This window comes from Peromyscus californicus, unplaced genomic scaffold (assembly GCF_007827085.1).
Source record: "Peromyscus californicus insignis strain IS unplaced genomic scaffold, ASM782708v3 Scaffold_8__1_contigs__length_139910024, whole genome shotgun sequence".
NCBI lineage: Eukaryota > Metazoa > Chordata > Mammalia > Rodentia > Cricetidae > Peromyscus > Peromyscus californicus.
The window spans coordinates 29,428,557-29,445,840 of NW_026294606.1; the positions used below are offsets into that span (position 1 = coordinate 29,428,557).

Below are 17,284 nucleotides of genomic sequence, written 5' to 3' on the forward strand. Positions count from 1 at the left end.
TCTTGAAGGTTTCACACTTTTCCCAGACAGCTGAACCAAGGTTCCAAACACATGAGCCTGTGAGGAGGTGGCATTTCACATTTATTTTAATGCTTCATTAATTTGTGTATCATCCTTTGTGCAGGGGCCCTGCTAATCTTCTCTGTACTGTTACAATTTTAGTGTATGTGCTGCTGAATTGAGCACATTTTTAAAAGATTTATTTATTTTATGAATATTTTGTATAATATAAATATACAATGTTTATGTTATAATGTATGAATATTTTGCCTGTATGCGTATGTATGTGCACCACACGCATACCTGGTGCCACAGATCCCCTGGAACTGGAATTAAAGGTAGTTGTGAGCTACCATGTGGATGCTAGGACTTGAACCTGGGTCCTCTAGAGGACCAGCCAGTGCTCCTAACCACTGAGCCATTTCTCCAACCCCCATTTCACATTCATTAACAACACATTTCATGTGGAGGGCTCTGCAAACACCAGGGCCAGCAGAGTAATGATCCATGAGAGGCCAGAAGGAAATCATGACTTACTTAGCCAGTGTTGGTTCAAACTTCTGGAGTCTCATCCTGGGCAGTTTATTTTACACATATTTAAGAATAGCATATTTTTTTGGGGGAAAAAGTTTCCTCATGATAGATAATTAATTCAATCCCATTAACAACAAAGCTTAAGACATACTTACATTGAAACTCTTTACAGAGTACATATGACTTCTTCTGTAGAGATGGGCTCTGTTGACTCAGAAACAATGCTCAAGGTAAGGGTCGAGAGAATGACTGAGGTAAACATAATAATTGTCTGTGGAAGTTAGGGTTGGCCTGGCCCTCCAGATAGCAAAGAAGTGACCCAGGCTTGTTATAAAGTACAAGTGACAGCTCCCATAAGGATGGGTTTTATTGACTGAGAAACAATGTTCAAGATAAAGGTCTAGGGAGGAAGAGTCTGGGATGAACAAACACGGTACTCTGGGGGATCCAAGTGTGGTCTGGCCCTACAGATAGCACAGATTACCAGGCTATTAACTATATTCATTCCCAGCTTTCCGGGTGTAAAACAGTTATATGTCTCCTTTCTTTGAAGATACAACCCTGCATGTTTAATATTTCTGGTTTCCTTAGTGCTTATCTGGGAGCAGAGACCTCGTGCCCTCTACAATTTCAATTCTTTATCTCCAATTTTCTAGATGGACATTTAGGTCACATTTTTCAGGCTTATTTCTCCCATTTCTAATGTGTACATTTAAGCCTTTATTTGCTTACTTAAGTTTATGTATATGTGTGTGTGTGTGCCCCTGAGTGTTATGTATATAGTGTGTAAGAGCCTGCAGAAATCAGAAGAGGTATCAGATTTTCTGGAATTGGAATTACAGATGTTTGTGACCTGGCATGTGGATGCTTGGAATTGAACCCTGGCCCTCTGCAAGAGCATTAAGTGTTCTTAACCACTGAGCCGTCTCTCTGGCCCCACACAGTCAAATCTTTAAACACCTCTCTCTCGTGGCTTTGGCTGTATCCCACACATTTGATGCCATCCTTTCAGTGTTAGCCACACACAAAAAAAATCCTAAAATATGTTATCTCTTTCTCAACTGTGGACTATTCAAAAGTATATGAGGCATCTATGATTTTCTTTCCTAAACCCCCCTTAGCTAGAGATTGCATTCTGTATTGATTTCAACCCTCCGATTTAGAGCGAACGAATGACTCACTTTCTGGTCTAGTTAGTTTCTGTGACTGTTTCAACTGCAGTTAAAGATAACATGGGTTGTTAGTTTGGGGTTCAATGTTCAATGTGTGTCACTGTGCCAACCATCTAAAAACCATGATGCACAAGACGTTTATATAGTTACTGTTTTTTTTTCCTTTTGCCCCCAAGAAAAACTCCTCTGATTGTTTTGTTGTTTTATAGTGTCTAATTATGGAAGATGTTAAATTCACTATTACAATGGATTTATATAATCACTTTTAATTTTCTCAATTTCCGACTTATAATTTTTCAACTGTGTTTGAAGTGCACTCAAACTTAGAATTGTTATATCTTCTTGATGGATGAGTTCTTTTATTGTTATTAAATTTTCCTCTTTGTTCTGAGTAGTGCTTTCTCAATTAGACCATGCTTATCAGGTAACTGCATAGAAACATGTAGTTTCATTAGATTAGTATTTTTATTTATTTATATATTTTAAAGAACTTCAACATATATTAATTGTACAAATAATACGCTTCATTTTATTTTCAAATATGTATGTAGTATACCTGACCATACTGACCCCCAAGCCATTGCTCTCATGTATTACACCTGTTCTCTCAGTGCTGATCCCAGTGTGCCTGTTCTGCTTTCATGAATTTTCTTTTAAATACAGATTCTGCATATGAGAAAAAACAAAGTCTTTTTGAGTCTGACTTATTTTACCTAATATGATCTCAAATTCTATCAATTTTCCTGCAAAAGCCATCTCATTCTTTTTCTGAATTACAACATAGTACATATCTACCACATTTTCTTATTCATTCATTTGCTAATGGCCATACAGGCTGATTCCATAGCATGGCTATTGTGAATAGTGCCACAATAAACTCAGTGTGCTGGTATCTTGATGAAATGCTCACTTTGATTCTTTCATGTACACACTCAAAGGTGTTACAACTCTTATGGTAGTTCTCTTTTTAGTTTTTGAGGAACCTCAATACCTGGTTTTTATGATTTTTACAGTAGCTGTACTAACTACTATTTCTACATCTTTGCCAGCACATATCGGCTTTGTTTTCTTGATGATATGTCGTTATGGCTAGCGTGAGAAGAAATCTCAAGTTGTTGTGATCTTCATTCACCTGATAGCTAAAGATGTTGAGTATGTTTTTATTTGCCATTTGCTAGTCTTTTGAGAAATACTAGGTTCATTTGCCCATTTATGGAGTGGATTAGCTTTTGATGCTGATTTTTCAGGGGGTCTTTTTTATATTCTGGAGCATACTCCTCTGTTGGTTAACTAGTTGGAAGAGATTTCACCCACTCTATAGGCAGTATTTTCACTCTTGTAACTGTCTCCTTTACCATCCAGCAGCTATTTAATTGGATGGAGTCCCATTTGTTAATTCTTGTTGCTATTTCTTGAGCTACTACATTTCCTCAGGAACTCATTGCCTACCTATTCCTATTCTTGAAGTGTTTTCTTCTAGTGGTTTCAAAGTTTTAGGCTTTACACTAAGGTCTCTGGTCTACTTTTAACTTTATTTTTGTTTAGGGTGAGGAATACGGATTGAATTTCATTCTTTGATATGTGGTACCTGGCTTTTCTGTGAACATTTGTTTAAGAGGCTTGTCTTTATTCCGACGTATGTTTTGTCACATTTGAATAGCAAATGTCTGTGGTTGAGTGGGTTATTTCTGAGCCCTCTACTCTTTCATTGGTTGATGTGTCTTCTTGTGTCAGTACCGCACGGGCTCATCTGTTTGATTTTAAATTATTCCTGCTGTGGCTCTGTAGTGTTAGTTGAAATCGGATGTTTTGATACCTTCAGCTTTACTGGTTTTGTTCAGGATTACTTTAGCTATTCAGCATCTTTTGTGTTTCCACAACACATCTTAGGACTGTTTTTTGTGACTTTGAAGAATGCTATAGGTTTTCATTGAGCATATAGATCACTTTAGGCAACATAGTCATTTTCACAAGATTGATTCTACTGGTCTATGAACATGGGAAGTTTTTCCATCTTTTAGTGTACTCTCCCAGACCTTTAATGTTTTAAAATTTTCATTGTAGTGTTTCTACATCCTTAGGGCTTTGTTAGTTTGTTTGTTTGTTTGTTTTAAGGCTTTGTAGGTGAGACTGTTTTCACACTTTATTGTATGTTCATTTTGGGTATATAGAAAAGCACTAATTTAAAATGTATAATAATTTGCCACTCAGTGCCTTGCCAAGGGCTATGTCTGGGTCCATGGCCCTACCACAGCTGGAGTCTGTGTTGACGTCCATGGCCCATGTTACCACCAAGGGCCACACAGATGCCTCGGGTCTGGGCCACCACCTGAGGCCATGTTGATGTCCAGAGGACCAAGTTGCCACTGGGGCTATACTGATCTGAGTGGCCTGTGCTGCCACCTGGGGCCATGGTGTTGTCCAGGCCCAGGCTACTGCTGAGGGCCATGTCTGGGTCCATGGTCCTACTACAGCTGGGGTCTGTGTTGATGGCATGTGTTACCACAGGGGCCATGCCGATTCTGTGGTCTGTACTGCCACCTGAAGCCATGTTGATATCTGGGGGCTATGCTAAGTTGGCCTTACCCCTTGGTGGCCCTGGAAGAGCTGGTCCCACCCTTTACAGTAGGGCTGGTCTCGATTGTGTGGGTACAGGAGAGCTGGCCCTAGTGGCCTGGGCATGGGAGAGCTGGTCCTGCCCCTCACTGGCCCTGGGAGACCTGGCCCTAACCCTCACTGGCTGCAGCAGTGGAAGAGCTGGCCTTACTCCTCACCATGAACACGAGAGAGCTGACTCCTATGGCATGGTCATGGGAGAGCTGGTTCCATCCCTGGCCTGCTGCCAAGGGGGCCTCAGGTGTAGGAGAGATGGCTTTGCTCCTCACCTGAGGGGGAGGGGGTCAGTCCAGGTGGAGGCCCAGACAGACCAACTCAACTACCACCCAGGCAGACATCCAGGTCTTTGAGTTGGCCCACCCCAAAATCTACCCCATCTATGACCTGCTGGAGTATGTGAAGGGACTGGTTCTGTGGAACCATAGCTACAGCATCTCAATGACTTGGGACAACAGCATGCTATCTGAGAGGAATTTTGGTGAGGATCCAATATTGATGGTATACCAGAAACCAGGGGCCTTGAACCAGACTAATAATTCATTGCAATGAACATTTGCAAGTAAAGCTATTTGGACAAAAGGCTGTCTGCATGATGCATTGCAGCTCCCAATACCACTACAATGAATGAATGAATATGTGATGGAGAGGTGAGAAAGATAGAGGAGTGTGATAATTTGAATGTAATTGGCCCCCATAAGCTCATGGGAAGGACACTATTAGGAGGTGTTGCTTTGTTGGAGTAGGTGTGGCCTTGCTGAAAGAAGTGTGTCTGTGGGGGTGGGCTTTGAGGTCTCCTTTGATCTGGCTCAATATGACACTCCGTTCATTTCCCTTTGCCTGCAGGTCAAGATGTAGAACTCTCAGCTCCTTCTCCAGCACCATGTCTACCTGCATACTACCATGTTGTACCATGGTGATAATGGACTAAAGCTCTGAAAATGTAAGCCACCCTAATTAAATGTTTTTCCTTTGTCAGAGTTGCCATGGTCATGGTGTCTCTTCATAGCAATAGAAATCCTAAGACAGAGGAGTGAAGTGTTTTATTTTTTTTTCTTTTCTTTTTTGGGGGGAGGGAGGCTACAAGGATGGACAAGGAAGGACTGGGAAATGAGTGGGATTAGGGTGCATGATAAGAAATCCCCTAAAGAATCAATAAAGATTATGTTAAAATGTATAATATTTATTTATTCTTTGAGAAATTCATAATGTGTACAGTATATGTCAATAAAATTCATTCCCTACTCCTTCTCTCAACTCTTCCTGGAACACCCCTACCAAAATGTCCCTCTCCCAAATTAATGTTATATTTTTTTAAAACCTCGCTGAATCCAGTTAGTGTTGTCCATATGCGCACAGATATAGGGCCATCTGCTGGAGCATGGGCAATCGATCTGCCAGGGACCACATCCCTGAAGAAAAAATGGCTCTTCCTTCTTCAGTAGCTGTCACCTGCCAATAGCTCTCTAGATATGAATGAGGTCTTGTGGGCCCATCCCTCAGCCATGCTGGAATGTTGACTGTCTTGACCTTGTGCAGATCTTATGCAGGTAACCACATCTGCAGTGAGTTCATGAGGGCAGTGGCCTTGTCAGGTCCAGAAGACAGTGACTTCCACAACCCTTGGCTCTTCCAAGTTTTTTTACGCCTGTTCTGTGCTATTCCCTGACACTTGGGAAGAAGATAATATAGATGTTCATTTATGGCTGAGCACGCCACAGTCACTTAGTCTCTGCACTTTGACCAGTTATGAATCTTCATATTAACTGCTACCCACTGCAAAAAAGAAGCTTCTCTGATGATGAGGGCTCAGAGAGACACTAATCTATGGGGATAAGGATAAGTACTTAGAAGACAGTTTGACACTATGTCATTTTATCAAGATAATAGTGGTAAGTTATCCCCTAGGGCTATTGAAACCCTCCAATATGGGTTCCTGGTTTTACGGTTCCAAACATGAGTTCCTTCTTGTGTAGTGGGCCTTAAATCAAAAATTTAAAAAGTAATTGGTTGCTCCTAAAATATTCATGTACTATTACACAAATGAAACTATTAATTATTTTATATTGATTTTTTTATTTTGCTATTTTGCCAAACCTGTTGCTCAAATTTAAATGTTTTCCAATGGAGACTTTATGATCTTTCAAATACAGGATCATGTTTTTGTATTTTGTTTTCAAATAGGGATAATTTGACTTCTTTCTTTCTTATTTGGATGTGTTTTATTTCTTTTTCTTGCCTTGTTACTCTAAGACTTCAAGTATTATGTTGACTAAGAATTTCATGAGAATGAGTAAGAGGTTAAATTAATAGCCTTGTTTTGTTCCTAGTTTTGAAGAAGTCCTCTTACTTTTCTCCCACTTCAGTTTGTTAGCTAGAGGGCTGTTGTATATTGCCTTTATTATGTTGCAGTATGGCTTTATTATTTCTACTTGTTCCAGGGCTTTTATCATAAAGAAGTGTTGAATTTTATCAAGAGTATTTTCTGGGAGCCAGACAGATGACTTAGCGGTTAAGAGCACTGGCTGCTCTTCCAGAGGTCCTGAGTTCAATTCCCAGCAACCGCATGGTGACTCACAGTCATCTATAATGAGATCTGATGCCTTCCTCTGGCATGTAGGCATACATGCAGGCGGAACACTGTATACACAATAAATAAATATATCTCTAAAAAATGTCTTTAAAAAAAGTATTTTCTGCTTTCATTGAGATGATCATGTGATTTCTGTTCTTGAGTTTATTTATGTGATTCATTGAGTTTATTGGTTTACATATGTTGAAATTTCTTGCATCCTTGGAATGAAATTAACTGATCATGATTTTATTAAATTTTTTTACATCTACTTTCAGTAAGGGAATTTCTGTATAGTTTTCTTTTTGTTGTTGTTTTGTCCTTATCTAGCTTGGAATCAGGTTAATACTGACTTGATAGACTGAGTTTGGAATCCTCTCTCCCCTAATGTGTCTTATTGGATATTTTCTTTATAATACATATGAATTTTTTGTTTTCTTTTTATTAAGATTTGTTTTACAGGACCCCAAGAAAGACACAGGGATCGCCCAATGACAGAGAAATGGAATGAGATCTACATGAACAGCCTGGACATGAGTGGGGGTAATGAAAGGCGAGGGTTGAGGGAAAGAGAGCTTGGGGGAGCGGGAGATCCCAGCTGGATCAACAACAGAGAGGGAGAACAAGGAATAGGAGACTATGGTAAATGAAGACCACATGAGAATAGGAAGAAGCAAAGTGCTAGAGAGGCCTACAGAAATCCACAAAGATACCCACACAACAGACTGCTGGCAATGGTCGAGAGACAGCCCGAACTGACCTACTCTGGTGATGGGATGGCCAAACACCCTAATTGTTGTGCTAGAAACCTCATCCAACTACTGAGGGATCTGGATGCAGAGATCCATGACTAGGCCCCGGGTGGATCTCTGGGAGTCCAATTAGCGAGAATGAGGAGGGTTTATATGAGCGAGAATTGTTGAGACCAAGGTTGGATAAAGCACAGGGACAAATAGCCAAATGAATGGAAACACATGAACTATGTACCAATGGCTGAGGGGTCCCCACTGGATCAGGCCCTCCGAATGGGTGAGACAGTTGATTGGCTTGATCTGTTTGGGAGGCATCCAGGCAGTGGGACCAGATCTTGTGCTCATTGCATGAGTTGGCTGTTTGAAACCTGGGGCCTATGCAGGATTGTTTGGCTCGGCCTGGGAGGAGGGGACTAGACCTACCTGGACTGAGTCTACCAGGTTGACCTCAGTCTGTGGGGAAGGCTTTGCCCTGGAGGAGATGGGAATGGGGGGGTGTTGGGGGGAAGGTGAGGGGGACGGGAGGGGGGAGAACAAGGGAATCCGTGGCTGATATGTAGAACTGAATTGTATTGCAAAATAAATTAAAATAAATTAAAAAAAAAGCACATGGGATCACTTCCTGTAGTGATCAATATCTTTAATAACAATACTGTGATGGGAAAATTGCTATCATTTATTAAACTCTTTTAAACATTTAAAAAAAAAGATTTGTTTTAATGCCTAAAATATAATCTAGTTTGGAAAATGTTCTAAGCCTGCTGAGAAGACTGTATTCTACAGCTATTGGATAAAACATTTTGTAGATATCTGTTAAGTCCATTTAATCTATGGTGTAGTCTTATTCTGAAGTTTCTTCTTTGAAATAATACACATATATAATGTATTTTGATCATATATACCATTACCTTCCCTTATCCACTCCCTACTCCTGCTGAACCCTCTTCTTCATAATAAATTCTCCCCCTACTTTCATGTCTTTGTGTGTGTGTGGACCACTGAGTTTAATTGTGGTTGATTTCATGAGAATGAGTAAGAGGTTATTTGCTGAAGTATGAGCAATTAACCAGTTGCTACACCTCTGAAGAAAATGATTCCTACTCCCCCTAGTAGCCATGAACTGCTAATAGCTCCTGGGAGAATGTCCAAGTCCCTCCCCATCCATAATAGGGTGTTGATGGGCTCAATACTGTGCAGGTAACCACAGCTTCTATTATCCGTGAGTACAATAGCCATATCATGTCCAGGGGACAGCATTTGACAGCACTCTTTCTCATCCTCCAGCTCTTACATGCTTTCTCTTCACTCATTCATGATATTCTCTGGCTCTTGGAGGGTGTGTTATAGATGCCCATTTAGAGCTTGGCACTCAACAGTTACTCTCAGCACTTTTTTTGTTGATATGTGTGTGTATGTATGTGAGTGTGGTATATGCCCCCCACTCGGTGTGTGTGGGGTACACACAGAGGCCAGATAAGGGTACTGAAAAATCTATTACTCCTAACCACCTTATCCCTTAAGAGAGGGCTTATCACTGACCCTAGAGCTAGATTAGAGGCTAGCAAGCCAAGAAATCCTCCTGTTTCCACACTCTGACTGTGCTGGACTTAGAGGTACTGACTTTTTATGTGAATTCTGGGGATTTGAACTCAGGTCCTTAAGCTTTTGCAACCCATACTCTTACTGATCTATCTCCTCAGTCCTGTTCTTGGCATTTTGATCAGTTATGAGTCTCTGTAGTCACTACCACCCAGAGTAAAAAGAAATTTCCTGACCAAAACTCACAGCAGCATTAATCTGTGGGTATAAATATTTAGAAGGCAGTTTGATATAATATCTGTTTAGCAAAATAACAGTATTAGAACCTATGCCCCCCCCCCAGGCATTGGCTTTTGGCCAAGTTATAATACCCACTATGATTTTCCTCTTGTGGAGCAAGTCTCCAATCCAATCAGAAATCAGTTCTTTATTCCTAAAACAATCAAGCCACTTTTTACGAGTGGTCACATCTTACCTTACAGATCAGAATTGGAGCACACAGCATCGACATCTTAGTAAGACCACTGATGACATTTCTTCCCCTATGAAAGATGGTCTCCAAGATGAAGTTTCTAGCTCAGTTCTAGCTTGAGTTCTCTAAATCTCACAACCAAATGATTTGGTATCAGTAACATCTTATAGTTTAGTTTTGGTGGGGACCAAGTGACTCAAAGTTTCCTTCTTTGAAAGGTAAGCTTTTTTTTTTTTTGTAAAGTTTGTAAATTGGTACTTGTTTCTTGCAGACAATGGAATTTTGGTATTCTTTCTCTATCCTTTACTCTTGGCATTTTAATTATCATACAATGTAGAGAAGTTACTTTTTGGGTTTAAAACTAATCTAATTGTGTTTAAAACTCTTCTTGTAGTTGCACATTTATTTCTTTCCCTGGAATTGAGAGCATTTCTGCTTATAATAGCATGGGACAGTTTTCTCTGCACTTATTCTGTAACTTGGCTTCCTCTTGTAAATCACAAATTCACAGGTTTGGTTTTGTAATCATGCTCCAGAGGTCTTGACTGCTTTTGTTTTCCTTATTGCTAATTGAATGTGGCAATTCTTCAACTTTGCATTCAGTGTATTCTTTTGAGTGATCTAGTCGACTTGGGATACTTCCTCTTGCATCATTTGCATCCATTGCATCATTCCATTGTATCATCATTCCATTGCATCACTGTATCATTCCATTGCATCATTCCAATGTATCATTGTATCATTCCATTGCATCACTGTATCATTCCATTGCATCATTCCATTATATCATTGTATCATTCCATCGCATTGTTTATTTGACTTGGCCAGCTTTTCATTTCCAAGTTTTCTGGATTTTCAAATCTCTGTGTCTTAAATTTCTTGTACAAATTGTTGAATTTCTTATCCAAGTTTTGAGTTGATTTATTTACTTTAGTCATCTGTTTATTTGAATCCCGTTTGAGATCACTGCTCACTTTAAAAACCAAATTTCTGAATCCTTCATCTCACTTTCCAACCATTTCAAACATTTTAAATTCAGTTGAAAAGAGTTATAAACTTTTGTGGTAGTCATGTTGTCTAATTTTTCATGTTTCTAACGTGTCTACATTGCAAATGTGCCTGTGCAGGGATGGATATCTTCTCTAGAATTATATGAAGGTCTTCTTAGTAAGCAATCTTCTCTTGAGGACATAGTCACCATAACTACTCAGTCATGATAACAAACTGCCACCAGAGCAACAACATTGAGATAAACCAGATACAGAATATGACAAACTAAAAGCAACTAACACACAGTTACTAACTGGAAAAAAGGTACCAAAAATCTAGAACAAACTTTTTTTTTTTTTTTTTTTTTTTGGTTTTTCGAGACAGGGTTTCTGTGTAGCTTTGCGCCTTTCCTGGAACTCACTTGGTAGTCCAGGCTGGCCTCGAACTCACAGAGATCCGCCTGGCTCTGCCTCCCGAGTGCTGGGATTAAAGGCGTGCGCCACCACCGCCCGGCTAGAACAAACTTTTAATGAAGGTAAAAATAATAAGAAAAAGTAACGGAAGAATGTGAGAAAGGGAAAAAGAAAGATAAAGCATAAAGAAATAAAAGATAAAAAGAAGGAAAGAGAAGAATGAAAAGAATGTGAGAGAGAAAAAGAGCAAGGGGAAAATCTAATTATAAAATAAAGGGAAGGTGAGCCAAAGCTATATAAAGACAAGAGAAATAAAAAACATGAAAGATTTCAAAAACTAAAATAAAGGAATACTAAGAAATGCAGAAAAGTAACAGACAAATAAGAAGGGAAGGAGGAGAAAGAGGGGCAAGAAGAGAAGGGGGAGGAGAAGGTAGGAGAAGGCGATGCTGCTGCTGCTGATGTTGATGATGATGATTACGAGTGAGGAAGCTCTTCTTTGGATCCTCTGATATTGGATATTGGGATCCACCAGCTCTAGAAGGATTACTGGGAAATAGATAGTATCTATTGCATATTTCCTAACAAACCCCCCAAAAGTCAGAGTGAAAACAGTGTATTCTAAGTGCTGAAATACAATATTGCCAATCCAATTACTACATGCAGTAAATCTATGTGTGATAAATAAAAAAAGAAAGAAGAATTTTTCATGACAAATTCAAGCCAAGGAAATTTATGACACTAGATAAGCACTATAGAGAGTGCTTAAACAGATCCTTCAGACTGAAGAGAAATATAAACCTATCAAGGAGTAAACCATGCTACCAAGTAGTTAAGAAACATTACAAAATCAACAAAATGACAGTAATTATCATATATTGTTCAATAATGATTTTGAACATTATCAGACTAAATTCTCCAATTAAAAGATAAAGACTAACAGATTATATTTTTCAGAAAGACGAATAAACAACAAAATGCTCCATCTATTAGTTGCTTCTAAGAAATACACCAAACATTTAAGACAAATAGAACCTTAGTGTGAAGAAAAATGGAAAAAAGTACTATAAGCCAAGGGAACTAGAAAGCAAGTGGGAAAAACTGTCCCAATAGCTGACAACATGGACTTGAAAGCAAAATCATTCAGAAGAGATAACACAGATTAATTCAAACACAACAGTAGTAAGTGACTTCAACAACCCACTTTAACCAATAAGCAGGATATCCCAACAAAAAATAAACAGATAACAATCTGAATTAAATGGCATCATACATCACATGTGTCTAACAGATATCTACACAACACTCCATCCAAACACTACAGAATATAAATTTTCCTCAGTGGCCATTGAGCTTTCTCTAAAATACATCATGTATTAGGACACAAAACAAGTCTTAACAAAGATGGAACAATTGAAATAATTTCTTGTGTTCAATCTGACCACAGGGAATAAAGCTAGAGAAACTGTATGACATGCACAAACTCATGAAGACTCAACAGTACATATTGAATGATGAATGGGCTACTGAAGAAATTAAGAAGATTAAAAAATTCCCAGAATAGAATAAAAATGAAACACAATGCATCAAAAACTACAGAATACAATGAAAGCATTACTAGAGGAAACATTCATAGCTGTAAGTGCCTATATTGAAATATCAAAGAAATTTCAAAATAAATACCTTAAAATATACTTAGACTCTTGGAAAAGCAAGAACAAGACAAACCTCAAATCAGTAAGAGAGAAGAAATCAATGAAATGGAGATGAAAAAAGCACAAAGAATAAGCAAAGCCAAGAATTGGTTCTTTAAAAAGAAACACAACGCTGACAAACCTTTAGCTAACCCAGATAAAAAGACCAAATTAGTGAGATGATAAGATGGAAATGAACACATTACAACACATGCCAAGAGGATTCAGAAAATCACTGGAGCATATTATTTTTGTAAGTATTTAATTTATACAGCTAGTAATTTTTGCCTGCACATACGTATGTGCCCCATATTCATGTCTGGTGCCTGTCGGGGTCAGAAGAGGGCATCAGATCCCCTGAAACTGGAGCTGTAGGTGGTTGTGACCTGCCCTGTGGGTGCTGGGAACTAACCCCAGAAGCTCTTCAGGCACTGCAAGTCCTCTTAACTATTGAGCAATTTCTCCAGCCCCAACATTAGGAAATTATCTTCAACTTACGTTCTACGAGATTGGTAAATAAACAAGAAATGAAGACTTTCTAGAATTCACAACCTACCAAAATTAAACCAAAGTGGACAACTTAGTAGATATGAAACAAGCAGTGATATTGAAGCATTAATTAAAAAAAATGTCTTAGATAAGGAAGTCCAAGTCCTGACAGATTCACTGAAGAATTTCACCAGACCTTGAAAGAACTAACATCAACATTTCCCAAACTATGTAATAAGATAGGAAGGGAAGGACATTGCAAAAGTCCTTCTATGAAGCTAATATCACCCTGATACTCATGCCAGATAAAGATACACATAAAAAGGAAATTATAAGCCAATCTTCCTGATGAACATAAATACAAAAATTCTTTGTTTGTTTGTTTGTTGGTTGGTTGGTTGGTTGGTTTTTTTCAAGACAGGGTTTCTCTGTGTAGTTTTGGTGCTTGTCCTGGATTTCACTGTAGACCAGGCTGGCCTCAAACTCACAAGGATCTTCCTGGCTCTGCCTTCCAAGTGCTGGGATTAAAGGTGTGTGCCACCACTACCTGGCAAATACAAAAATTCTTAACAACATACTTGCAAACAGAAGTAAAAAAAATGCATCAAAGAGATTATTCAGCATGATCAAGTCAGCCTCATTCCACAAACACAGGGATGTTTCAAATATGCTAACCAATAAATGTAATTAATACTTTGCATAAATAGACTCAAGGAGAGAAAGAGAAATCACATCATTGTCTCATTAGATGTACAAAAAGGCTTTCAACAAATACAACATTCCTTAATGATAAAAGCCTGAAGAAGAGAGAAACTCTGGAGAGAACATAGCGCAGCATAAAGATTATGTATGACAGGCTTACAGTCAATGTTGTATTAACTGGGGAAATATGAAAACATTTCCACTAAAACCAGACCAAGGCAAAGGTGTCCACTCTTAGAGCCACTGGACAAGGGAAGGAATAAAAGAGATACTAATAAGAAACAAAAGTCAAAGTGTCTTTATTTGCGGATAAATAAAATAAAAAAAATGGGTCTTCATCCCAAAGACCCTAAAGACTCCACTAGAAAACTCAGACATGATAAAATCATATATATTAACAACAAGTGTGCTGAGAAAGAAATTAGAAAAATAAGTTGCATCTACAATCGCCTCAAAAAATATGTAGGAATAAGCCTACCCAAGGAAGCGAAATGCTTCTACAATGAAAACGCCGAAGAACTGAGGAAGCCACTATAAGGTGGGAAGCTTCTGTGCCCATGGATGGGAAGATTTAACGTCGTGAAAGTGGCTCCACTGCTAAGAGCAGTACACACATTCCACATCAACTCCCATCATGTGGACCAACTGTTGAACTTCTACCACATGACCCAGATGCCCACGTCCTATCGTGTGACCCTGCTGTACAACTCCTGGACCTTTACTCAGAAGACTCTAAGTCAACACTGTAGCTAAAGTTTTCCTGCCTGGCCCATGGTCAGGGCAAATCTCTCTCACCTGCCAGTCCCACAGCCTCTCAGACCCAACCAAGTAAACACAGAGACTTATATTGCTTACAAACTGTATGGCCGTGACAGACTTCTTGCTAACTGTTCTTACAGCTTAAATTAATCCATTTCCATTAATCTATACCTTGCCACACGGCTCGTGGCTTACCAGCATCTTCACATGCTGTTTCTCATCGTGGCAGCTGGCAGTGTCTCTCTGACTCAGCCTTCCACTTACCAGCTTTATTCTCCTCCTTGTCCCGCCTATACTTCCTGCCTGGTCACGGGCCAATCAGTGATTTATTTACCAACCAATCAGAGCAACACATTTGCCATACAGAACATCCCACAGCACAACACATCACAATGATACAATGTTTCTTGGAGCACTGTTCACCATGCCTGAGCCATGGAATCAACCTAGGTATCAGTCAACAGAGGGATGAATAAAGAATGGAATATTTTTTCTGCCATAAAGAAGAATAAAGGTATATCATTTATAGAAAAATAGATAAATTAGAGATAATCATATCAAGCAAATTAAGTCAGTCTCAGAAAAACAAATATCACCTTTGCTCTAATTTATGGGTTCCAGACTTTATGGATACATAAATCCAAATTTGCACAGATGACATGAAAGTGGAATTTAAACTATTTAGGGAAACAAAGGGGACTAATAGAAGGAGTAGGAGAGGGAGAGTAATGGGACATGTGGAGAATATACTCAAAGTACATTATATGCTTGAATGAGAATGGCCATATGTAAAGACACACAACAAAAAAAAAGAAAAGAGAAAAATAGGATCGCCAGAAAATTTCAAGTTTAGCTGGTAAGAAGAGTAATGATCCAGAGGTAAATTTCTAGTATTTATTGGATTCTAGATCAGTGGCATTAGGAATATATCATTGTTACCTTCTTCTAACTTTTATTGGTCTTCTCCTCCTTCTCTCTCTCCCCTCCCCCTTTCCTCTACTTCTTCTTTCTCTTTATTCTGTTTCTTTGGAGAATCTTGATATAGGGATAAAGATATTGGCTCACAAAAGTATGCCCAAAAGGCAGAGCCTGAAATAAAAGCTGTTTTACAGCCCAAGTGTGTGGTCCCGTTCTCAGGTTCACCTCTCTGGTAATGTTCCCCACAGGAAGACAGCAGGCCATGGAGAGTTATAAAACCCTCACCAGATATTCTCTCACTCTGTTCTCATTTTTGTGTTATCCATTGATATGTGAACTTTAACTTGGTCCACTGAGAATACTTCCTGGTGGTCCATGTCAAACCTTCACAACTGATGAGAAATCACAGGTGAGTTCCCACCCCCACCATACACTGCTCCAAGCATTTACCCATGTTTGTTCATTCACTTCCACAACACTCCTCTAATGTGGAGATGATTATTTTTAACTGTCAACTGAGACAATGTAGAATCAGCTGTGAAGTGAGTGTAGTGTGGGATTGTCTAGGTTAAGTTGTCCTGGGGCTGTGTTTGTGGGAGATTGTCTTGATTACATTAATTGGTGTGGGAAGATTTAGCCCCCTGTGGGTGGCACTATTCCCTGGCTTTGGGTCTTGTACTGTGTAAGGGTATGTAAGTGAGTGGAGTGGTAAGCATGTGTGCACTCACTTCTCTCTGCTCTTGATTGTGGATGTCATGTGACTAGGTGTTTTCGTTCTTGTCACCTTGACTTTCCTGGAATTGTGAGCCAAAATAAACTCTTTCTCCACCAAGTTGCTTTTTGCCGGGGCATCTTACTACAGCAACAGAAGTTAAACTAGGACACAAGTTTACAGCAGAAGATGGACCCAGAGAGGGCCCTTAATTTGCTACGGTCACACAGCCAGCAAACATCAGTACCATTATTAGAGCAAAGACCCGTCTGTCTGCAGAGTGACACACTGTAAAACATTCTGCCTCTCAGGCCATGAGGGTACGTTTGGATTTGCAGTGGTCTCACATTATTTAGAGATATATTATTTATTTTGAGCCCTAGCATACAGCTGTTTTCAGAGTCAAACAGTCACCAGGACTCATTAGACCAATTTTTGGAAGTTGAATACAGTTGATCATTCCTGCAACTGTCATTGTAAGTGTCCATAAATGTCAGTGGGCCTAAAGGAAGGATGCTTCATTTCCAGGGCTTCTGTTTTCAACACTGACCAGCACCACCACACACACTCTCATCCACAGAACGTCAGCCAGGGCTCCTGGGGAAGAACGGAAATCTCCAACTCATGAGGGAGAGAGGCTGTAGCGAGAATCCTAATTGGAATTCACACTATCGGAGGCAATGAGCCAGGTCTCAGGAGTTCACTCCATTATTGTTAAGCTACTCATGGAAATATTAACATCTCTCCGTCTTTAGACTCACATTTATTGCTTGGCCTGTGCATGGGAGCTTTGCCACTGAGGCTTTAGAAGGCAAAGGGACAGAATACCAGTCCCTGCCACAATTGAGAAAGCTATCATGCTGCTAAAGGGAGCTGCTCCAAACAGCTTGCTGGTAACAAATAGCCTTTGCCACCATCTGTATCCCAACAGATGCTCCACCATTGCCTCTGTT

The 17,284-nt window shown here is 39.5% G+C and overlaps 1 non-coding gene across 1 annotated transcript; it reads right to left on the minus strand.

Moving 5' to 3' along the window:
• Positions 1 to 78: 78 nt before the first annotated feature.
• Positions 79 to 186, minus strand: LOC128104797 (U6 spliceosomal RNA). The gene has a single exon (XR_008216102.1). It is a non-coding gene; the product is annotated as a U6 spliceosomal RNA (small nuclear RNA).
• Positions 187 to 17,284: the final 17,098 nt, after the last annotated feature.